This window comes from Macaca thibetana, chromosome 4, assembly GCF_024542745.1.
Source record: "Macaca thibetana thibetana isolate TM-01 chromosome 4, ASM2454274v1, whole genome shotgun sequence".
Taxonomy (NCBI): Eukaryota; Metazoa; Chordata; class Mammalia; order Primates; family Cercopithecidae; genus Macaca; species Macaca thibetana.
The window spans coordinates 41,273,680-41,297,963 of record NC_065581.1 but is presented as its reverse complement, the minus strand read 5'-3'; the positions used below and the strand labels follow the sequence as shown (position 1 = coordinate 41,297,963).

Here is a 24,284-nt window from a genome sequence, read left to right as displayed (position 1 = left end):
ACCGCAGCTTCCTTACCGTCGGAGAAAGGTGGATACGTGGTCTATGCTCGCTCCCAGGGGCTCCCAGTAGGAGTGGGCCCCAATTGCCCACAGTGGTAACTTGCTTAGCAAAATGCCCTGTGTTGACTTCCTTCCACACTTCCTTACCACAGATTCCTGAGCCCACCTCCCAGATAAACTACTCATACTCAAATCCTGGTCTCAGGGTCTGCATCTGGGAAGCCCAAACTAAGACAGGCACCAACCCCTTTAAAGAATCCCACGCAGTGGCTTTTGCTGCTAGCTTATTGTATTTTTCCCAATGCACATTGGAGGCTGAGGAGGGCAATTGTCTGTTCGTGCACGTTGCTCCCCACTAGATAAAATCAGCGTTCTGCCGGGCAATTAGAAGTGGGGAATGGATGTTGGGGAGGCGTACGACGGCCACAGAGCTGCCTGGGCGGAAGCATCGCTGCTGTGAGCGTTTCTTGGCACCTGCCCACACAGTCCCAGCAACCAGTAGCCAGTTTGTGGCTGAGGCCAGCCTCGGGGGGAAGCTGATGGGGCTGCTTTCCTGCCTCTCTGTGAGTGTTCTTTTCTCATCTCTGGAGACACAGAGCAAAGCAAAGAGGGAAGCTTACCTCTTGTCAATGAGGCCTATGGTCTGGCATGAATGTGTGTGATGGGAGTGGGCACCCTGTGGGTGACAGAAGGGATCACGACAAGAAGTCAAATTAATGTCCATCATCTTCAGGGTCTCAGAGGTGGGGGATGGGTGCAGGAAGAATGGCACAAAACCACAGGATGTGATGGGCCACCCCGGGGTGAACGCAGGGCCATGCAGCCATGCACTGTGGATGAACGAGCTTGTTAACTCTTTACAAAAGAGAGCTATTTCCAGCAGGGGTGGGCTCCAAAGCTGGGCTCCGCTGTGCTCTGTGGCCGTGGGGCTGATGCTGTGGTTGAGAGTGCTGATCCAGACATGCGGATGAACTCCACTTGCATCGTAAAAGAGGTGAGCGGCAGGAAATGAAGCAAGGAAGAGATCTGTTAAACAGCAAACCTTTGCACTAGGTCATTAGTCAGTGATGGTATTAAGTAAAGGAGCTTCTCAGTTTAGCAATTAGCCCCCAAAAAGGTTAAAACGTAAATGAATTGCTTGGTGAAATTAGTCCACTTGAGCTTTTCCATGAGCTAACTGCCTGGCTTGAGAGGAACATATTCTGGGGGGCTATGAGAGCAGGTACAGTGGAGTGTAAGCTGTGTCCTGGGATTAAGGTGGGATTTGGAAGGAAGGAGGCTGCACGGGATCGGCGGGGGTGGTAGCTATTTTAGGTGAAACCAGTGAAGACAGAGACAGAGGCAGGAATGATCAGGCCCAGTCAAAGGCCTGTGAGGGCCCCTGGTGTATTTGTCAGCTGCTGCCACAACCATGTTGCATAACAAAGAACCTCAAACTCTAGGTGGCTTATAGCCAAGAATATTGAATTTCCTTAGTCATAGCTCTGCAGGCTGGCTGGAGCTGAACTGGTCTGGTCCGGGCTGGGCTGGGCACGACTGCACTTGGCTTCAGGCTCCAGTTCTGATTCCCATCTTCTTTGGGTATCTCATCCTGGAGCCCCAGGAGAGGGGTAGTGGTTCTCTAGGTATGTTCTTCTCATGGTAATAGCAGAAATGCAGGAAGGCAAGCCCAGCTGCAGAAAAGAATGTCAAGCTTCTGTTGGTATCACACCTGCAAAATCCCGCTACCCACAGCAAGTTACGTGGCCAAGCCCAAAGGCAAGGTGCAGGGAATGAACTGCGCTCAGCATCAAGCCATGAAAGGCTGTGGAGATCCTCCTTTATTACAGGCCCGTAAAGAAACAGGACCAATAATTTGTGACACTTGACTTTCCTGGCAGAAAGCCCCCCTAGAGGGCAGTGGTTCTCAAACCTGAGCATGCATGAGAATCACCTGGCAGGCTTGTGAACACACAAGTACCAGACCCTGTCCCCTGAGTTTGTAATTCAGTAGGTATCGAGTGGAGCCTGAGAATCTGCATTTCTAATACATTCTCTCCGGGATGCTGATGCTGCTGGTCTGGGGAAATTACTTTGAGAATCACTGGTCTAGGAAAAGGATAGGAATGTAGAGGTTGGAAGAGGGCAGAGTATGGATGGCCTTGAATGTCACACACAGTAGCTGTGTTTCTGAGTCCTTACTGCACTCCAGGTGTTCTAAAGCTATTCTGCATGTTCTCTTATTTGGACTCATGCTAACCCTATGAGGTGTGATCCATGATTGCCACGTGACAGATGAGGACTCTGAGCCATAGGGAGGTGGCATGACTTGCAAGGCCTCACAGCTTGGAGGCGGTGGAGCTTGAGCTTGGAGCCAGTGCTGTCCTGACTTTGGGCTTCTTCCTGTTACTGGTGAGAAGCCAGGGTCTAGTTCTGAGGGGAGGAATGACCTGGGGTGAGGAAAACTCTGTATTTGGAACCAGATATTCATTTATTCAGTCAATAAATATTTATTGTCTGGTTAAGACCTCAGGATTGGGAAAAGACAGGCATAGCACTTGCCTAGGAAAGTGATAGGAAGGCAGAGGTTGGAAGAGGGAAGAGTGGCCTTGAATATCAAGGAGCTTACATTCTTATTGGGGGGAGAGATGAAAAGTTCAAAAATATACAGGAAGAAGAAAAATAAACAGTGAAATGAGACCGAGACCAGAGGGCTACGGTTTTACATGGGTGGTCAGGAATTGCTTCTGTAAGGAGTGATGTTGGAGTAGAGACCTGAATGGGGTGAAAGAGTCAGGCAGGGGAAACAGCACATACAGAGGCCCTGGGGAGGGACGCATTTATCCTTCTTTATGGAGAAGTGGCAAGGACTCCAGTGCCTCTGGAGGTAGAGTGGCAGTGAATGAGTGAGAGGACTGGACAGGGCTGGATTACATAGGCCCTTGCTGGCCATGATGAGGTCTTGGATTTTATCCTGAATGAGATGGAAACCTCTGGGGCTGAGGCTGGGGAGATTTGAAAGCAGGAGACTGGTGTGGTGTGATTAAGAAAGAAGATTCTGCTGCTGGCTGGAGAATATACCACAGCAGGCAGGGAGAGCATCAGGGAGACCAGTTACGGGATGGTTGCAGGGTTTTAGGTGTATCTTGAGACCTTCTTCCTCCTGAATGTTCACATCCATAAAATGGGAGAAGGACCCCTTCTTTCTCTCCCACTTGGGGCAGGAGGAGATTAGGGTGTGGGCCTGTGAGGGAGTAGGAAGTACTTAGGTAGGGAACAAAGCAGCATTTTGTCATGATTTTTCTGGCAGAATCCTTGGGCCTATGTCTGCTTGGCCCGGGAACCTCACTGAGGCCCAACTCAGCCGTGAGTGGAGAGGAGTTTTGGATCTTCCTCTGTAGAGCAGAGCATCCCACGCCATCACTGACCCAGCTCCTCCGTCAGCATCCCCCAGCCCCTCCACCCCACAACCTTGTACTCTGATAGGGAGTAATTATTTATGTTCTTGTTTAATTAGCTCATTAGGTGTGTGCCGTGGCATTTCTGACAATAAATCACCTACTCTAATGGCTCATAAGTGCATTTTTGGCTGGTGCCTGGCCCTGGCAATGAAGGTGGCAGTTGTCATATATGAATGTGGCCCTTGGTCAGGGGCTCAGTGACCTGTGCTCTGACTCCCAAGGTGTGCGTTGACAGGTGGGGAGGCTGCCGAGGCACTGAGCTTGGAGACACGATCTTGGAAACTGAGATGGTGGCAGCAGCGGCAGCCGGCACTGAACACAGAAAGATATTTTTACCACCCGTCAAAATGCCACCGCGTGTGAGCCAGTGCCAAGGGCTGCTTCCCAAGGCTGCTTTGCTCTCCTCCCTCAAGCTTTGATTGTTGCTAGGAAAAAGGTCTGAGTGGAACAGGGAGGCTTTGAAGATTCCTGGGTTGGCTCGGCTGGTGCTCAGCAGTCGCCTCCCTCAGGGGCAGGGGGCTGGAAGGAAGCTTCTGTCCTGCAGCAAAAGGGAGTGGGTGGGGGGCTGCTTATCCCAGGCCAGGAAAGCAGGAGCGCCCAGGTTTAGACCCAAGACCTATTCTTCCCCACCCTGCCTAGAACAGGCCTAAGAACAGAACCCTGTTTAAAAATGCTTCCTTCACAGTTCAGAGGGCTGGGAATTCCACCATTAAAGATGGGTTTCTTTGCACGTTTAAGGGGCAGAAACCTGGGAGATGGTGAAGTGGGTTTTTTCCTGGGACTGGCAAACAGTGGATGCTGACCCGAGGGAGGGCACAGTGGACGCCCTAGCAGGAGAAGGAGGAAGGGGGTCAGGAAGGGTCATGAGGTGACCTCAAAGCCCAGTTCCCCTCTGTGGACCTATTGTCAAGGGCTTGGGAGAGTCAGGGAGAGGAAAGGGCTGAGCCAAAGTCCTTGGGACCAGTCCAGCTGCTTCTTTATTGCAACTCTCTTGGACTTGGTTCTTCTGTCTTTAAAATGGGCCTGTTCTTGCTACTCTCAGACCAAGAAGAAGTCCAGAGTAAGAAAAGGTCAGTTCAAGCTCAACCAGGCCAACCCTCCCCTTTCTGTGAATCCTTGTGGTGCCCACCACTCCTCCCACCCGTCACCCCTCATTGCCACCCGTCACCTCTCATTCCCACCCGTCACCCCTCATTCCCACCCGTCACCCCTCATTCCCACCCGTCACCCCTCATTCCCACCACCCACTTGGGATGTTGGCTGGCTTCATGCAGGAATAACTTCCAGAGACAAGAAAGCCCCCACCACTGTTGGGTGCCACTGGCTAAAATGTTCTACCTCATTGGCCATGCGTGGTGGCTCATGCCCATAATTCCAGCAGTTTGGGAGGCTGAGGCGGGCGGATCACTTGAAGTTAGGAGTTTGAGACCAGCCTGGCCAACATGGTGAAACCCTGTCTCTACTAAAACTACAAAAATTAGTTGGGCGTGCTGGCACATGCCTGTAATCCCAGCTACTGGGGAGGCTGAGGCAGGAAAATTGCTTGAACCCGGGAGGCGGAGGTTGCAGTGAGCCGAGATTGTGCCACTGCACTCCAGCCTGGGTGAAGAAGCGAGACTCTGTCTCAAAACAAACAAACAAACAAATAAACAAAAGTTATACTTCATTGCAGGCCCTCAAATCTATCTCCCTCTACCTCCAACCTTTAAATTCTGCCTTCATCTTTATCAGGCATAAAACTAGTTCTTTTTCTGTAATATGTCCATTTAATTTTTGAACATAATTCTCATAGTTCACCCAATACTATTTGTTCAGATTCAACACCCTCCCTCCCTGCCTCCCTCCATCCTTGCCTTTACCTTTAATCATTCAAGAGGTGTTTAAGTTTACAACTCGTCTGGGCCACACATGGGAAGGGCAGCTATGAACAAGGCATTTCTGCCCTCCTGCAACTCGCATCTCCCAGGGAGACAAACGTTAAACAACTATGCTGGGAGGTGTTCACCAATTCAGTAGCTACAGCTGTGATAAATGCTATGCAAGTATATGCTAGAGCAGGTCCTGGGGAACTGACCTAGCCTGGGGAAGCCAGGGAAGGCTTCCTGGAAGAGGTGACCCAGAAGGTCAAGTAGGAACTCAGGCCGGGCATGGTGGCTCACGCCTGTAATCCCAGCACTTTGGGAGGTCGAGGTGGGTGGATCACCTGAGGTCAGGAGTTCAAGACCAGCCTGGCCAACATGGTAAAACCCCATCTCTACTAAAAATACAAAAATTAGCTGGGCATGGTGGCACGTGCCTGTAATTCCAGCTACTCAAGAGGCTGAGGAAAATCACGTGAACCCGGGAGGTAGAGGTTGCAGTGAGCTGAGATTGCGCCATCTCATTCCAGCCTAGGCGACAAAGCAAGACTGTCTCAAAGAAAAAAATAAAAATAAGTAAGAACTCAATTAGTGAAGAGGCACAGGAGGCACTGTGGGGAAAGACTGGCGTGTCTGTCTGTCTTTGGAGCAGGAAGTTGCCTGGGGTGGGTCTCTGGTCCCTTGCCTCAGATGTGTGCAGGGTTTGTGACGTCTCCCTGCAGGTGTGGGGTCCGGCAGTGGGCAGTACACTGAATGTGGCCTGTCCGGGCCAAAGTGGGCTGAAGAAGCTCCTTTGAAGCTGAGGGTGCCCCCCATGTGAAGGCAGCCTCAGCCCTCCCTAGCCTCCGACGGTGCCAACTCCCACACAGAGTACCCCAACAAAGCCACCCCTCACATTGTCCAGAACCATCTTGCTGCCTCCTCCCTAGCCTGTTCCCAAAAGGAGTGGCTCAGGGCTTTGTTCAGCTGTGTGGTCATGTGGGGGTTTATAACTGAAGTGATCCTTTGGGTGTCACAATGACCCCGCCTGAGAGGCAAGCTTCTCACTCAAGCCTTTTTATTGATTTTCAATCTTCAATAGAACATTAACAAATTTTGCGTGTCCCATTTTATATGTTTTTATGTTTCAAGTCATTTCATTTCTTTGATTGGAAATAAATGGGTTATAAATTACAAAGCCAATGGATGGGATTAGGTCAAAAGTGCTAAGTGAATGCAGGTGGTTTCTCCTCCAATAAAGATAAGGAGAATAACAGCCAACCTTTCTGAGAAATTATTCCATGCCAGGTACTGTTCTAAGTGGTTTCTGTTTATTAGCTCATTTAATTATTTCAACATCCTGACAAAAAAGGTGCAGGTGTTATCTCGATTTTACGGGGCGGGGGGAACTGAGGCATGGCCTGGGGAAGAAGCCTGCCTGAAGTGTCCCAGCTGGAATGTGAAGCCAAGTAGACTGGCTCCAGTTGAGGCCTCAATAGTGCACCGCCAGCTTCTGAGTGCCCATTGGTGTGTGCCCCCCTGCACCGGGCACCTTCATAGCCCTCTGGGAGGCAGGCTTATGATTCTTTCCCAGGCTAGGAATCACAGGGAGAAGACAGGGTATGTAAACTGCCCGAGGCCTCCCAGCTAGGAGGTGACAGGGCCAGATTCAAACCCAGGCCTGTTGTGCTCCAAAGAGCTCCTGACTGTTCTTCTCCCTCCCAGGACATGAGTTAGGATTGAGGGGGTGAGATAAATGTCTTGGAGTCACAGGTAATGTCTTCAAAATAGAGTCCAGTGACCCCATTTCCTTCACCCCTGTCCCCTCCCCAGTCGCCCAATCTACTAACAACCCCCAAACCGTCAGCCCGCTGGCACTGAGAACCACCATGAGGAAATGCGGTAGACTGAACCAGATCCACCCATCCCACCCACCTGCACATAAGGAGGAACACGAGGAAACAGGTGGGCACTTTAGGAGGGGTGGGCTCTCAGCTAGACAAGTGGGAGAACTTCCGGCAGTGCTGGTGATGTCTGACAAAGCCATGGCTGCTTCGAAGGCAGAGGGGAGCCTCGGCTGCTTCAAGGGCCTGGGGGATTCCATCTGAGGCAGGCATGCTGATGCATGCCTTCCACCCCTTCTCCATGCTGGGAAGATGATGGCCATGTCCTGGGGTGTTCTAATTTATAACTTGCCACTTGAACCATGGCTGCTCTGCCTCCCACTGCTGCCTCTTCCCAGACTGAAAGGAAACCGGGTCGTGGTTCAGCCCTAAAGACAGCATAGGCTTGGGGAAGAGCGAGATTTATGGCTCAGCGTCTGCCCTACATGAGCCATCATTCTCCCAGAGCTACTGCAGCCACTGCCTCCCCGGCCCAGCCAGGCCCAGGCCCAGTGCTGAGTGGCAGGCAGGTGTGTGTAGCTGGAGGACAACACTGTGAATCTTGGACAGTCACGGGATTCCCTGGCTTGGGGACATACAGCAGAGGGAACAGCAGATAGATCACAGCTGGGCTGTTGACCTTGAGTCTTAAGCAAAGTGGAGAATAAGAGGTCATATTTATCCCATCACAGCCGCGGGAGCCATGAAATATCAGAGTATGAATAAAGGCAGCGGTAAATCACTCACCACTCTTGCAAATATGGCTGATCTGTCTTCCAGTCCCATCACCCACTGGGTGGCATGGGGTCAGTGTGCACAGCGATGGAGAAAAAGAAGAGATAGGGCTCCAGAGACCACAAACGGTGCTCTCTGGAATACGGCAGTGCTGGGAATCATTGACCAGATTCTTAGATTCCTAGGATGTAAGATCTCCCTCACCTCAAAGGTCACCTGCTCAATGAGGTGATGCCTGACCATCCACTTAAAGCTGAGCCGTCCCACCCTAACCTCAACACTTTCTTTTTCTCTCTTACCTGCTTGTTCTTCTTTCCTTAGCACAGTCCACTTTCTAACATACTAAATCAGTTACCAGTTGTGTTTACTGTTTGCTCTGTCCCCACAGAGAATGTCAACTCCACAAGGCAGGGACTCGTATCAGTGGGGGTCACTGCTGTCCCCACAGACACCTAAAGCAGTGCCTGTCACATAAGCTCCACAAACATTCTTGGATGAATGAATGAGTCTGGAAATTACCTAAGAAATGGCTTAATTCCAATGCCTCATGGTGTCAGGGAAAAGCAGAGACCCAGAGAAGAGATAGGACTTGACCCCAGTCTCATACCCCAGACCCCAGAATTTGTAAGGTGTTGAGTGGGAGTGGGGTGGGAAGCGTTTATCAGGACCCCTCCCTGGGATACCTGCTGCTGTGTCAGATCCCCCACGGATCATTCATGCAGGCTTCACTTCCAGGCTGCTGCATGATAACAAGGGCTCACAGCTACTGAACATAGCCTGTTAGGGGTTGCAAAGCTGGGAGAAGACTCTGGGCTGGAGACTCTCAGGCCAGAGCTCCAGGTCCTGCATGGTCTGTGCAGCTCTCACACCCCTCAGAGGATGTAGTTGTCAGTCACGCTCTGTTAACTACCTGTAGGACCCCGGAGCTGTGCAGCCCCAGGCTAGGCATGGGTGGGGCCTCGCTTGCTTTTTCCCTTCATTAAAAAAACCAAAAATCTTATACATTTCCTGATAAATAATTTCTTAACCCAAAGGGATCCCCAAAATATGAGTTCCTTGACTGGGGGAGGTCAGAAAATTTTTGTTCCTGAGAATTTGTAAGGTGTTGAGTGGGAGTGGGGTGGGAAGCGTTTATCAGGACCCCTCCCTGGGATACCTGCTGCTGTGTCAGATCCTTCCACGGATCATTCATGCAGGCTTCACTTCCAGGCTGCAGTGAGGCATGATAACAAGGGCTCACAGCTACTGAACAGTGTGCCAAGGCTGCTGTCAGTGTTTTTAGATATCCGACCATTGAGCCTGTCCAGCAGCCCTATGACCTGGATGGCTTCTGTCTCCTCCCCATGTTACATGCAGATGAGAGACCTGAAGCAGCTATGCCAGCAAAGAAACGCTCCTGTTCCGGGTGTTCAGGACACATCAGTCAACAAAACAGCTGGCAATCCTGGTCCTTATGAGAGGAAAACGGGCAGCAGGCACCACAAATGAGTAAATGATATGGGTGCTGGGAGGCAGTGAGTGCCACACAAAAAAGAAACCTCAGGCAAGACATGGCAGGGTGCTGGGGGTGGTGGGTAAGTTGTAATATTAGCTAGGGTGTCCAGGGCATGCCTCCCTGAGAAGGTGGGATTTGAGCAAAGACTTGAAGGGGAGCCGGACTGAGGTCTGTGGGAAGGGCCTTCCAGGTAGAAGGAAGAGCAAAGTCTCTGTGACTGGAGTGTTTCTGAGGAGCAATGAAGAGGCCAGGGTGGCTGAAGCAGAGAGAGTGCAGGGCAGGTTGGGCGAGCTGGGGCAGAGAGGCAGTGGGGCCAGATCCCGTGGGGCCATGTGGCCCTTGTGAGGACGCTGATTCAAGTGTTCACTCCACCTGTGCATGTTCACAGGTGCTCACAGCTTCAGGTCAATCCTTTTCCCTGCCACATGCTCAGGGCTGCTTCCACGCTGGCCAGTGGACACACAGTCACACTCACATACGTACCTACATGGCCAATGGCCACTCACTCCCACAGCCCCCCTACTCCTGCCATGCCCGTTTGCGCTTCACCCTCCACTGCACCTGCATGTGCCCCAGCAGAGCAGGGACAACTCCTCATCAGCCTCACTCCCGTCTGCCACCCAGTGTGGCCTCTCCCCAGCTGGAGCAGGAGAGGGAGGAGACCGAGGCAATTCCTGGGGCTTCAGACCCATGCACCCTAATAAACAGTGTTGGAGAGACTCCCAGAAAATTACAGATAAGTCTGTGATTTACTCACACGTGATTTATTTACATGATTACTTCCACACTAAGAAGATGACAGGCCCATATGGCCATCCTCCAGGGACCCTGGCATGCAATTAGTGGCTCTGTTTTATGTTCATTGTCCCCACAGGCGCTGGCTGCTCCCAGACTTGGGGCAGGACAGAGGAAGGAGGATAATTACGCTGCTGCTTTTAGTAATTCCCGGGCAAAATCAGGATGGTGCACCTCTGGGCCAGGCCAGCCCCACCTTAAAGCTCCTGCTAATGAATACATCCCATAGGAAGGCTCCTCTGCCATCTGGCAGAGACCCCAACCCCTAAAACTACCTGTGCCCTCAGGTGGCTCATCTTCGGCCACCAGGAGAGGTCCTGCTGCGAGGTGGGTGGAATGGATGGTGTTAGTCTATAAAAGAGATGATAGAAAGATAAATAGAAGATAGACAATAACAAAGTACGTAAGCATTCACTATATACATAAAAGATTTATTGAGTATATATTGTATGCCAGTGCTTGGCATACGTTACTGCTGATCCTCATATAACTCTGCAAATTGGGTTCGCAAACTGCTTTTACAAATAAGAAGACACAAGCTACGGAAAGTTAAGTAAGGGAGTAAAGATACAGTCAATAAATTGTGGAGATGGGATTTGAGCCCAGAGCCCAGATCACTTTGATGCTAACTCCTGTATGCTTCCGGGGTCAGGGACCTGCTGCTGCCCCTACTCCCACGGCCCCAGTATCCCATCCCCTTCCTCCCGCCTCCCCCTCGCTCCCATCACCCCTCTTCCAGTGATGTTCTTATGAAATTCTAAAATGTTAAAAGCACAGAGAAGGAAAGTGAATTGCCCAAAGCTGAACAAGTCATGACAGAGTGGGAGTTAGAGCCTCGTCCTCCAGCCTGGACATGAGGATGGCTGGTGGGTGGGGACAGCTCTGCTCCCCCACCCTCCCTCCTGCTGACTCCAGGATCGGGAGTGCGCAAGGACCTTCCACTTGGCTGGACAGAGTGGGGCTTCCCTGCTGCCCACCTGAGAACTCCCCCTAGAAGTTGTCACTCTCCCCACCCTTAATTAACTCCTTCCTGACCAGACTGCTTGTTAGAGACAGAGGTATCCAGGGAGAATCAGCAGAAGCACAGCCCAGTGAAGTGCTGAGTGGGCTCCTCCTGACTGCTGGGTGGAAAGGGCAGCTCTCCGTGGGGTGAGGCAGTGGGCAGGATGATGCAGCAACTCAGCAGCCAGATGCCCAGCAAGCTCTCAACAGGGAGTCTGCCTCCAGGCATGCAGCTTGGAGCAGCCCCCAAGGAAGTGTCAGTAAGTTTCTCGGTCACTCACTATGCACGAGTGCTGGCTGTCCCCATTATAAAAAATGGACACCTCACATTTATAAATGCTTCACCACTTACATACTGTGTCCAAGCAGATGTGCATCTTAGGTTTTCCAGACGGTCCTTTCGGGGAGGTGGTAGTGTTCTCATTCCCGTTTGACAGATGAGGAGGCTGAGATTCAGAGGAGCACAATCTCCTTGTTCAAGATTGCTCAGCTAGCAGATGGTGGGGCCAACATTTGAAACTGATCTTCAAATACCAAATGCAAACATCATCATGGCTACTTTTTATTGCGTAAACACACTCTAAGCAGCATACTCTGTACTGAGCGAATATCATGGTACTTAATTTGCACGAAGACACCATATGATTGCTGTTATGAACCCATTTTTCAGGTGAGAAAACTGTGGAATTGAGGCTCAAACATGGGAAGTGACGCACCTCACATGGCACAGTCAGTAAACCTTCTTCACTAGAGCACAAATTCACCCTGGGGATCAATACAGGTTCCTTCTTATGATACAGCCTCTGCTCTGACAGAGGAGATGGTTATAATTGAAGAAAAAGGTGCGGCCCCTCCATGAAACGACTGAGGGCTTCATTTTACCCAGAGTTGCTTTATTAAGGGTGCAGTGGTTTGAATGCTTGTGTCCTCTTCGATATTCATAGATTAAAACCTAATCCCCGATGATAGGATGAAGAAGTGGAGCACATAAGGGGTGATAAACTCATGAGGGCTTGTGGCTGCTGAGGGGGCTCTCTGTCTCTCTCTTGCCCTCCCACTGCTGCCATGTGAGGATACAGAAAGAAGGCTCTCGTCAGACCAAATGCTGGCACCTTAATCTTGGGCTTCCAGCCTCTAGTACTATGAGAAAATCTTGTTGTTGTTTTTTTAAAAATATAAATTAGTCTGTGGTATTCTGTTAAGCAATACACAGAAACTAAGACAAAGGGTTACTGTTGACTTCACCATTGGCATTGAAACAAAACCCAGTGTTTACCATTCCTTCATTTATTGCCAGGCACCCCTAGCATTTAACACACTTTACCTCATTTAGCCCTGATTATATTCCTACACAGTAGGTACTAGCATTCCTATTTAACTGAGGCAGAGCGTAGGTAATCTGCCTGGGGTCACACAGCTAGTCAGCGCCAGAGCAGATTTTGAACCCAGGCCCAGCTGCTGTGAACCACCATGCTGGATCTTCAAATGCCTCTTCCCAGGCATTTGATTCCTGCCAACTTCTACTCTGGAGTTGCCCTACTCTTCACCCACTGGGGCACATGTAGAATAGCATCAGATGGCCAGGGGTTCTTTCTATCCCTCCCCAAATGCTGTCTCCTTCCCCAGATCTGACAGGGCCACCCGAGCCCACTGACAACAGAATCAAGAAACCCCTGCCGATGGTGACTGCCACCCAGATGCTCATCAGCCTCCCTGAAGTGACACATCTATTTCCAACAACCTCTCCTCTTCCTGCTCACCTGGTAGAACTGGCTTTGCAAAATTCTTTGCCCTTTTTTATTGTAAAATATACATAACATTTACCATTTTCACCACATTAGAGTGGACAGTTCACTGGCACTAAATACATCATATTGTTGTGCAGTCACCATCACCATCCATCTTGGAACTTTTTCATCATCCCAAACTAAAACTCTGTAGTCATTAAATAAGAATTCCCTATTCCTCACTTCCCCCAGCACCCAGCAACCACCCTGCTACTTTTTGTCTCTATGAATTTGACTACCCTAGGCCCTTTATATAAGTGGAATCACACAAAGTTCATGCAAGTTGTAGCATGTGTCAGAATTTCATACAAATATAAAACGCTTCACAGATTTGCCGTCATCCTTCTGCAGGGGCCATGCTGACCTCTGCATGGTTCCAGTTTTAGTGGAAGTGCTGCCAAAGAGAGCAAACGATAGCATTTTCAAGGAGGCTGGTGCTGCCTTTGCTCCGGGTGATGCCCCCACGAAATTATGGATCTGCCAACTGGGGCGAATGGTCCGATCAGGTTCATCATTAGGTGGTGTTTACTTGGTGTCTGCTGGTTGTTCTAGCGTGTCTTGGGCACAGCTGGTGGGGAATCTTCATTTTGCACACGTTTGTGTTTATAACAAGGTATAATTGATCTGACACCTTCTGCATTTTTTTCTGTACGTGATGAGTTGTTGAGTAAGCTCTTCTCAGCTCCTCCAGGAGATAAATGACAAGTAGCATCATTGTAGTCATCATCGTCGTGGTACCAAATTGCCCAGGAAAGGAGCAGACATGTTTATTCCTGTTGTACTTGATTTCTCACACTCACCACAGAAGGCTGGTATTACTCTCCCATTTCACATGTGAGGAAACAGAGGTTCAGAGAGAGGAAAGTTACATGGTCTAGAGTCACACATCTGGTCGGGGGCAGAACTAGCCTTCAAAGAGAGATTTCTGTCTGAGTCTAAAGCCTACACTCTTTCCTCTAAGATATGCCAACCCAGTCCCTGGGGGCTGGAAGCTAAAGACAATTAAATGCAGAGAAGACTTCTATATCTGTGGAGACCTGAATGAGGATGCGCACACACATACACAGAATGAGAGAGAGAGAGAGGCAGGCCTTACATGGGCTCAAGAGCTCGCCTGGGTTGGCTGAGCCTGCAGTGGTGGGGACAGTGTTTAAGCAATGTGGCTTAACAGCAGTCCTGGGAAAGCACAGGGCCTCTCCATTGACAGTCTGCTCAGTGTGACCACCAATGGGATGTGGCTTCTAGAGAATCCAGTGTACTTTCAGGGAGGGGGTGGTGTTCACAAGAAGTGTGATGTCTGATTGGGGAGCATAGGATCTGACTACTCAGAACCCCCAAAGAGAAGGGCCAAAGACAAATTGACATGTGATCGGGTATGATCAGGCGGGGCAGCCTGCCAGCAAACTAGAAACTGTGCTATGAGGAAATGGTTGGAAGAAACGGAAATGTGAATTCTGGAGATGTGAAAAGTCAAGGTGGGATGAGAGAGTGGCCTCACAATATGGGAAGCATCAACATGTAGAAAAGAAAGAAACAGGCTTGTTCTGGGCAGCTGTGGGGTTGCATTGGGCTGGTGGTAGGAAGTCGCAGTCTGTCAGACCATGGCCCCCATGAGTCACTCGGAGTTGTCCAGAGCTAGGATGGCTACCTGGTATATCCCGGAAGTGTGTGAGCAGAGGGTGCTGACAGCCAGGTGGGCCTGCTATGGAGGCGCTGATGAGCAGGTTGGCTCTCAGGGCCCTTCGCAACCTGGAGTTCCTAGGATCTGTGCATGGTGAGGGCAGAGAAGAACTGGGAAGAGCCAGCAGACACCTTGATGAGTCAGCAAGAGAAGTGCCCGGATCAGGGGGCGGGCTGGCCCCAGTGGCCTGCACCAAGACAGACTGTCAGACCTCAGACGACTGGCTTGCGGAGCTGGCTGTGCACCTGATCCATCAGCCAGTATCCAGCCTCAGGCCTGGATTCACTTCTCTGTCCTCAGTCACAAACACTGGCACAAATTCAGCACTCACTAGGGACAAGGCACTGTTCAAATCACAGAGATTCGCTCATGTAATCCTCATAGCAACCCTGTGACGGGGCTCTATCATCTGCCCCCTCTTACAGGGTGGTTACGTGGCTTGCCCAAGGTCACACTGCTGGTCAGTGACAGGACTGGGGCTTGAACCCGGTGGTGCAGTGCTAGTGCCTGGATTCCCACCTCCTGGCTTTATCCCCTCCATGAAGGAGCCCCATGGAGCAGGGCGAAGCTCCCTTCCTGACACTGTTGCCTCCACCAAACACTTGGGCTGCGACTTTCCCAAGTCCTTGCCTGGCAGCTGCATCCGCCATGCCTCCCAAATCAGGGAGCAAACACAGGGCCTCCCAACAAGTGATCCTCACCTGTCACCGGGTAAGGTCTAATGCTGGGGAGATGAGCACAGAGGCAGCCTGCTGGGGCTCAGCTCTTTTTGGCCTAATTTCCTGTCATCTCTGCCACTGCTCAGCCAGGACTTTACTGACACTTCCTCCACGTGAATTCTGAACAAGACTCTCATGGGAAGTTGGAAGGGGACCCATCCTGCTGCAAGTGTTGAAGCCAGGATGCCTCCCTGCCAGCCCAGCTAGGGTCAGGCACTGCCGAATCTCCTTGTTTCTAACTTGCATAAGGTTTGCCAGCCACAAATCCCCGAGGCCTGGATTTCCACCATCAGAGAGGCATTTCCTTGGGGTTAAGCATGGCCCACTCCTTTATGTAATAGACCCCCATGTGGGGCTTACTCTGTGCCAGGCACTGACCTCGGTACTTTAGGAATCATGACTCCTTGAATCCTCATAACAACCCTATAAGGCAGAGATTATGAATGCACCATTTTACAGAAAGGGGATATTTCTAGGAAACAAACACAGAGAGATTAAGAAACTTGCCCAAGATAAGGTTTTATAGCTGGTATGTGCAAAACCAGGATTGGAACCCCGGAGTCTGGCTCCAGAGCCTGTGTGCATATCCACCACACCTGCTGCCTCTTCAGCTTCTCTTGCTAACGGTAGGTATTCCGATGATATCTCTCATTGTTATTGGATCTATGAGGGAGTTTTCTTAATAGAATTGTGTCACATGTGTAATGGGTAGCTTGAATATGGGAAGCAGAAAAGCAGGAACCAGAATATCAAAACAAAGGACCAGAGGGGGCCCAAAGACACAGGCTGGCTAAGGGCTGGCCCTATTTGAGGACTGTGGGGAAGGTGAGGCAGCTTTGCCAGTGGGGCCAAGCCTTGGGAATGGGCTGGGGCACAAGCTGAGTATCGGAGACAGAGAGAACACTCCAGGGGGCAGAGGAGCTTGAGTTAGGCCTGAGAGAATCCCAGAGAGGGCATGCTGAACCCAGAGGTCCTAGGAACCCTGGAGAACTGGAGGAGTCATAAAGGAGGGATGAAGCCATCCAGAGCCTCAGAGAGAATGGGGAGCTGCTCCGAGGTCTGGATCAAAGCCTCCAAGACAAATTCATTCCTTGGTGAGAACTGCCCCAGAGCTGGACAACATCACCTGGACTAGCCCACCTGTTTGGTGCATCAGGGCTCACATAGAAAATGACAGTGTTAATACCATTTGCTGGGTACATGGATAGGGCTGCATAGCATGTTCTAGAACAGCACCATCCAATAGCACTGCCTGTGTTGACAGAAATGTCACACAGTGGCACTGTCCAATCCAGTAGCCACTAGCCACATGTGACTACTGAGCACTTGAAATCTGGTTGTTATGACTCAGAAAGTAAATATTTAATTCTAATCAATTATTATTAATTTGAAGTTAAATTTAAATGACCACATGCAGCTACTATATTGGGCAGTGCAGTGTGGAATGTTCAATTCATTTACAAGTTCAGCCAATGTTTTCAAGGGCCTACGCTGTGCCAAGTATCATTCTAGGTGTCGGGAAAATATCAGTAAACAAAACAGGTAAAAACAAAACAAAACAGCCCAAAAAACTCTGACCTCAGGGAGCTGACATTCTAGTAGACAGAGAGAAAGAAAGGCAACTAACAGTAATCATAATAAATCAATGATATTGTCTGTTGGGCAATAAAAGTGCATTGGGGAAAAATGGAGTGGAGTAACAAGCCTGAGGAAGCCCCCAGTGTTGAAAAGATGATCTGGGATGGCCTCTCTGAGAACCTGACATTGGAACAGGGACCTGAAAGAGGCAAAGCAGCTAGCATATAAATATCTGGAGGAAGAGCGTCCAGGCAGAGGGAACAGCCAGTGCGAAAGTCCTGAGGCAGGAGACCCCTTGGCAGATTTGAGAAGCAGCGGGGAGCCCAGGTTGTAGAGTAATAATGAGGAGTAGAAGGAGACAAAACCCAAGAGGGGAGGGGCAGATCGCCTGGGGCCTGTGAGCCATATGAGGACTTTGACTACATGAGGTGGGCTTCTCTGGGGGCAGAGCAGGGTTGAGCGAGAAAGACAGGCTCTGACCTGTGTTTTAACAGGATCCCTCTGACTACTGGCAGAGAAGAGGCTGGGGGATGGGAGCAAGGAAGGACACCCAGACCCAGAGGCCAACTCAACAGGGGCTGATGTCAACCCTGCCTGCTGTCTCAGGGGCTGTGGAAGTGGATGTCTGGGTACACCTGAGGATTGAGGCAATGGTTGGGGTGCTCTGTCTCAGAGTCTCAATCTTATTGAAAGGAATGTGGCCCCTTCACTCACTGAGAGGCTAAAGTAACTGCCAGTAAGGCAGGGGTGCTTCGGGGCATTTGTGGAAGCTCCATATTCTCAGGAGCCACAAGGGCAGAAGAGCAGGTACAGAGGCTGGCCCCCAACCCCAGGCCTCTGGTCCCTGGCCCCAACTGAAAGATCAGAAGCTTCCGATCCTTGGAGCCCTCGCTGAGTCACACAAGCTCCATGATCATCCCACTCTAAAGAAAAGACATGTGCCTTCCCCCATTATCACTCAGGACCTGGTGCTTAGGGAAGGCCAGCATTTGGCACTAGTCACCAGTAGGGTCTACAACTTGTACTGGTAATTCTAACTATTCTGATCTCTAGGCCAGAAACAGCAAATATGAGATACAGTCTCCAGAGGACTCTGTCCACTGAGTCTAAACACAGCCTCAGAATCCTTAACACCAATACCCAGCAGCCAATGCTCAGAGTTGGAACACAAGAGTGAACATATTTGCAAGAACCTGGCTCCTAGCTGCTACCTTGGCGACTTCATTTCCTACTACTCTCCCTTTCCATCTCTCTGTTCCAGCCTCACCGTCCTCCTCACTGTTTCTACCTCAAGGCCTTTGCACTGGCACCTCCTTGCTGCCTGGAAACTCTTGCGCCCATGGATATCCACATGGTTCCCTCACTTCCCTCAGACCTCCCAGGAGCATGTGTCCTGAAGTAGAGAGACTGCCCTCCTTATTCACTGGAGTCCCATTTCCGGCCCTAATCAGCTATGTGAGCCCACGGCAGTTCAGTTGACCGCTGCCTCTCAAACAGCAGCACGATTATTAGATGTACTTCCCAGGGTTATTGTGAACATGAATTGAGGAAATGTGAAAGTGCTGGGTTCAATCTTGGCTGAGCACGAACCTCTCTGTGAGAGCTTAGTCATGTCACTTAATTTCTTGGAGCCTCGATTTTCTCATCCATAATGATAATAAGACTAGTACCTCCCTCACAGGATTTCCCAAGATTAAATTAACTAATACGTGGAAAATATTCAGAACAGTGTTTGACATATAGTAAGTGCTTAATAAATGTTAACTATCATTGTAAAGTAATGCAGGGTTTTTTTTCTTTTTAAATTGCTGGCAAACAGTTGGCTGACTCCAAGACTCGCCTCCTGCTAAATCCTGATTCTGCTCAATTCAATTCAGTATAATACAGCATAGGGAAGATCATGCTCTGTGGCCTGGCCGACTTGGCTCAGCCACTTTCCAGCTGTGTGAGCTTAAGCAGGGGTTCTATCTGCCTGAGCCTTAGTTTCTTCATCTGTGATATGGGGTAATTATTCCTACCTCATACAGTCAGTGTGCAGAATCAGATTCTGCCTGTCAAGTTCCTGGCACGTAGTAAGTACTCAATAAATTGTATGCAGGATGGAACCACACTCATCTCCTTTACTCCCTTGCAGCTCATGCATGAAAGCAAACAGGTCCCTTTGGGGCTTGCAGGAAGAGAGAGAATCTGGGAGTAAGGACTGCTTGACTTGGTTTAATGAGGCCATGTCATGTAGTCTGAGATCCCAAGGCTAGCTAGAGAGGGTGGCAAGCCAGTGGTTCTGTGAAGAGCCAGTAATGAGGACACAGAGCCAGGGGGGTGGGGTGAGGGAAACTTGATGTGGCCATTCCAAATTAGCGCTGAGGCTCAGCAGGCAGCCATGGTGCATCACTGATGGAGGGAGGAGAGGACAGAGCACCTAGAAAGGCGTGGTGCTAGGGGAGCAGAGGGGAGGCTGGAGGCTGGAGGAATTATGCAGATACAAGAGGTGGTATTATTTGTTGACAACTCCAGGAAGGCAAAGATTTCTCGTATAGACACCAGCACCAATGTGTTCCTCTACACAAACACACACACATTCACCCTGTCTCTCACACACGTACCTACTACATAGCAAATTCCTCAAGCTCACTTCATCTTACCTGCAGGTGTCTGTTAGGGGAGGCAGCTGCTGTTGCAAAGAATTGCCATAAGGTAAAGGCTCAAGCAGAATCAAATTTGATTTCTCACTGTCCTAACAGTCCAGAGCGTTGTGCCAAATTACCAGGAGACCTTCCTCATGGGAGACCTAGGTACCCGTATGTACCTCCCTCCAGGCCTTGTCATCCTGCCCCAGGGTCCAGCCGGCAGAAGGAAAGGGGAGTGTGGGGAAGGCATCCTGACCTACTGAAGGCCTGGCCCAGAGATGGCACAGATCATCTGGCACAGATGACATCCTCCACATCCCTTTAGCCAGAAAGGGTCACATGGGCGTACTAGCTGCAAGAGAGCCTAGAGAGTGTGGCCTAAATGGGAAGTCACGAGAGAGGGGGAGAGTGGGGTTTGGTAGTCAGCCCACAGGCTCTTCCTGGAGGCCAAGGCCCAGGCGGAAACTCCCACTCCATTCCCATTGCTATTTCTGAGGCCCAAATGCCTTTTCTGGGGGGCAAACTCTGTTCCATTAGAAAAGAGGAGGCTTAGTCTGCAGGAGAGGTCACACAGGAAGTCACCTCAGACGTTTCAGAGGATGTGGAAGCCTCTGGGGGTGGTGGGGTTAGGGGGTTGGTTGAAAGAGGGGCAGAACAATGACTAACATCGCCTAGGACCAGGACTCCTTATTGCCACATACATGTAAACACCTACACTCTGACATACACTCACAAATACCCACACATTCAGCTGACAAATGATACTTCTTAGACACACATCTTCTCGCACACAGGCCTACATGCAATCATATACCCCAAACACATACGTATATGCACATCCATGAAAGGTTTTCAGGAGCCCTTGCAGTAAGCCTCAAGGATACAGAAAAAATACCTCTCCAGGCTGGGTGCGGTGGCTCAAGCCTGTAATCCCAGCACTTTAGGAGGCCAAGGCGGGTGGATCACCTGAGGTCAGGAGTTCGAGACCAGCCTGGCCAACATGGTGAAACCCCATCGCTACTAAAAATACAAAAATTAGCCAGGTATGGTGGTGCCTGCCTGTAATTTCAGCTACTCGGGAGGCTGAGGCAGGAGAATTGCTTGAGCCTGGGAAGCAGAAGTTGCAGTGATCCAAGATCATGCCATTGCACTCCAGCCTGGGTGACAGAAAAAATACCTCTCCAGAAAGATGTCCTCAGAACCAGCCAGTGTCTGAGAATTCACCATTAGCTAGCCCTTGAATATTACATAAGAATCCCTCACATATGTTTAGGCCCTAACATTTTGCAAAGCCCTCTTGCACTCACTGCCTAACCATAGGGCAAATATTTACTCAGCATTGACTCTAGACCAGACATCATGATCAGCAGTAGAAATACAAAGAGGAATAAGACATAGTTCCAGTCCTCAAGGGAAAAGTGTACATGAACAACCCCCAGGGCTTTAACAGGGGACTGTAGGAGGGGTTGTGGGAGAAGGGAGAGAAAAGACAGCTCTGGTGAGGTCAGAGGTAATTTATGAGTCAGGCCTTAAAAGATGAGATCACCCGGTGGAGAAAGATATGATGCTAAGGAAGAGGGACCACTGTGTGCAATGGGATAATGGGATCAAGATGGCTTACTGGGGGAGTGATGAGTGATTTCGAGAGGCTGGTAAATTGTTTCCTACAGCTGGAGTTTCACCAGATGCAGCCAAGATGTGCTGCTGCTGACATGAAGAGATGATCATCTTTTCCCAAAGTGCAAGGAAATAAGTTAATAAATAGAATGTTCTCAACAATGTAAAGGTTATCTCCTTGTGTCATTCAGGATTCAGTCAGAAGAAAAAAAGGAACATTTTAGGTCTTTTGAAAGAGGGAATTCGGGCCGGGCGCCGTGGCTCACACCTGTAATCCTAGCACTTTGGGAGGCTAAGGCGGGCAGATTGCCTGAGCTCAGAAGTTCGAGACCACCCTGGGCAACATGGTGAAACCCTATCTCTACTCAATACAAAAAATTAGCTGGGCTTGATGGCATGTGCCTGTAGTCCCAGTTACTCGGGAGGCTGAGGCACAAGAATCGCTTGAAACCTGGAGGCGGAGGTTGCAGTGATCCAAGAGATCGCACCACTGCACTTCAGCTTGGGCTACAGAGTGAGACTCTGTATCAAAAAAAAAAAAAAAAAAAAAAAAGAGAGAGAAAGAGAATTCAGTACAGGGTTTGGATTTTAGGGATGATGGAGCTGCTCAGAGGTCAACAACAGGTGGGGACAGTGGGTACAGGAGCAGTGGGTGGGGGGCAGGACAGGGAGGCACTATAGAGATTAGCAACAGCTGGAAGCCACCACCACCCACCCATCCCCATCCAAGGCTAGAAGGACACAGGAGGAGATGGCATGGCCAGTGACTAAGATCCTAATGTGTCTAGCAGGAGCTGGAACCCTGGCAGCTGGAATCACAGAGGAGATTCAGTGCCTGACAGGGCGAAACCACTTGGAGATGAAAAAGTAGAAGAGATACCTGGCTTCTCCCCTCTTCCGGCCCTCCAGTCTCTCTCCAGTGCCTCCATTGGCCACCTCCACCTGGCAGCCTGAGGGCTCGGAAACCTGGGAACAGGCAAGGTAGCCTGGGAAATGTAGTTCCCCACAGAGCAGAGGCAAGCAGGTGAAAGGCGGAGAACAGATTCGAGAGCCCACAGTAGAATCACAGTATGTGCCTGTGATTTCATAGACCTCTGGTATCAACTGTAGATTTGTGCGCTAGTGTTAAACTGAATGAACAGTGCCAAAATAATATTAACAGAAAAAGAAAGAAAAAGAAAAACAATCCAGAGGCAGTCACTTAGGTTTGTTTTGTGTTTCCTGAGTAAGTGCTTGGGGTTGCAGTTTCAAATTGTCTTTTAGAGTGTGTGAGCTTAATTAAATTTAACGCATTGGAACAGCTTAACTTAAAATAGCAATTCATGTTTTCTGCTAACAGAGATGTTGGTAGTTTACATGATGAAAAGAAATCTCTCAGGATTTCAGGGACGTGGTTTTCACCGAGAGGCCCATGACTGACCTGACGGTTGAGCCATTTATTGTCTATTGTCCCTTGGGATCCACTCTCCCCTCCTCTGCCTTGCTCTGCACTCTGGAAGCCTGACCTGCATGTGCCTGTGAACCTGGCTTTTAGTTTGGTTCAGACATGCAGAGCAGCAGCAGAAGGTCGGTGGCAGAGAAGAGTGAGGTCCGGCTACTTCTTTGTCTGGCGCTCACCCTGTGAGGTTGCCCCTGGCAGCTTCTGTCTCTCAACCAAATTCTCTAAACCAATGTGCATCAGTGGAGGGTGACTTTGCCCCCAGAGGTCATTGGGCAATGCTTGGAGACATTTTAGCTTGTCACACTGTGGGTGTATTCTGGCATCTGGTGGGTGGAGCCCAGGGGTGTCCTGGGATTATCCTCCTACGATGCAGAGAACAGCCCTACACAACCAAGACATAGTCAGCCCAAGTATCAACAGTGGTGGGGCTGAGAAAGCCTGCACTAGCCCAGGGCTCCTCAAGCTATTCATTGTGAAGGAGCAGCTTCAATTTTCCCCACTCTGTTGCAGGCCAGTGCTTTTGTAAGACTAGAACTAAGTTATCAGAAATAATCATCACGCACTTGAATGTGACAACCAATGCCAAATTGCTATAAAGCCTTAATGCTTACTCTTGACTTCTGTAGTGTCTGATCATGGAGCAGGAACAAACTGTCCATGGGCCGGCATCCGTCTGTGAGCCACACTACGAGTAGCACTGGCCTACGTGCTTCTCTCTCCTGGGGGTGTGGCAGAGGCAACAGCTCGGCTCTTGGCTGCTATTAGCTCTGGGTTCTTGCACATTCCCTTGTGATCCCCCATAACCTCTTGCCTCTTTACAATTAGTCCCTTGATAAATAAGTTCTTTAATTATCCTTCTAGGAAGTGCCATCTGCCCGCTCAGGCCCTGGCTGATTCTGCAGTGTTTTCCTACCTGGGCAAGTTTTTAAGAATGTGGGCAGCGTTAGAGGCTGTGTGGGTAGAAGGACAACAATGTGACAGCAGCCTGGCTTTGGAGCCCAGCTAAAGAGCTTGCACTGTCTCTTGTAGACCGTAGTCAGCACTGGAAGCATCTCAGCAGGCAGGGGACACAGCCAGAGCTGTGTTTTAGGTGGAGCACTCGAGATGGTGTGGTGCTGAGAATGCACTTTCAGGGAGCACAATCTGTGGCAGAGAGCCTGACTGGAGGTTGCTGAGTCCATCCCGACCAGAAATGGAGAGCCCTAAGCTAACACTGCATGTAGAGTTGGAAGGCAGAGGGTGTTCAAAAGGTAGAATCTACCAGCCAGAGTGATGGGTTGTGAGCAGGAGTGAAGGGGGAAATCCAGGCTCCCCAGATACAGCTTGGAGGATCAGTGGATGGTTTCGTAGGGTTGGATGATGAGATAGACAGGGGCACACAGGTCAGAGATGAATTCTCTATCTTTCACTGGAGTGCCCATTTCCTGTGACTTTCTCATGCAGTTTGTCTGTTGGCTGCCTGGAGGCAGCAGTGGTCTTGCTTTTAAGAGGTGTGGTCTCTGGGTCCCAGTGGACCTGATCTGGTCTCAGCCCCATCATTCCTCCAAGGGAAAGTTCAAACTGTTTAGCTTCCTCCTTCTCTAAATGGGAATAACTTCCTCAGAGGGTTGTCAGGATCTTAAATGAGATAAGGCGTGTAAACATGC

The 24,284-nt window shown here is 50.1% G+C and overlaps 1 protein-coding gene and 1 non-coding gene across 2 annotated transcripts in view; one reads left to right on the top strand and one right to left on the bottom strand.

Moving 5' to 3' along the window:
• Positions 1-24,284, top strand: part of LRFN2 (leucine rich repeat and fibronectin type III domain containing 2) — a 194,367-nt gene that overhangs the window by 164,922 nt on the left and 5,161 nt on the right. The window lies entirely within an intron of this gene.
• LOC126954025 (U6 spliceosomal RNA) lies at positions 13,283-13,385 on the bottom strand. The gene has a single exon (XR_007725483.1). It is a non-coding gene; the product is annotated as a U6 spliceosomal RNA (small nuclear RNA).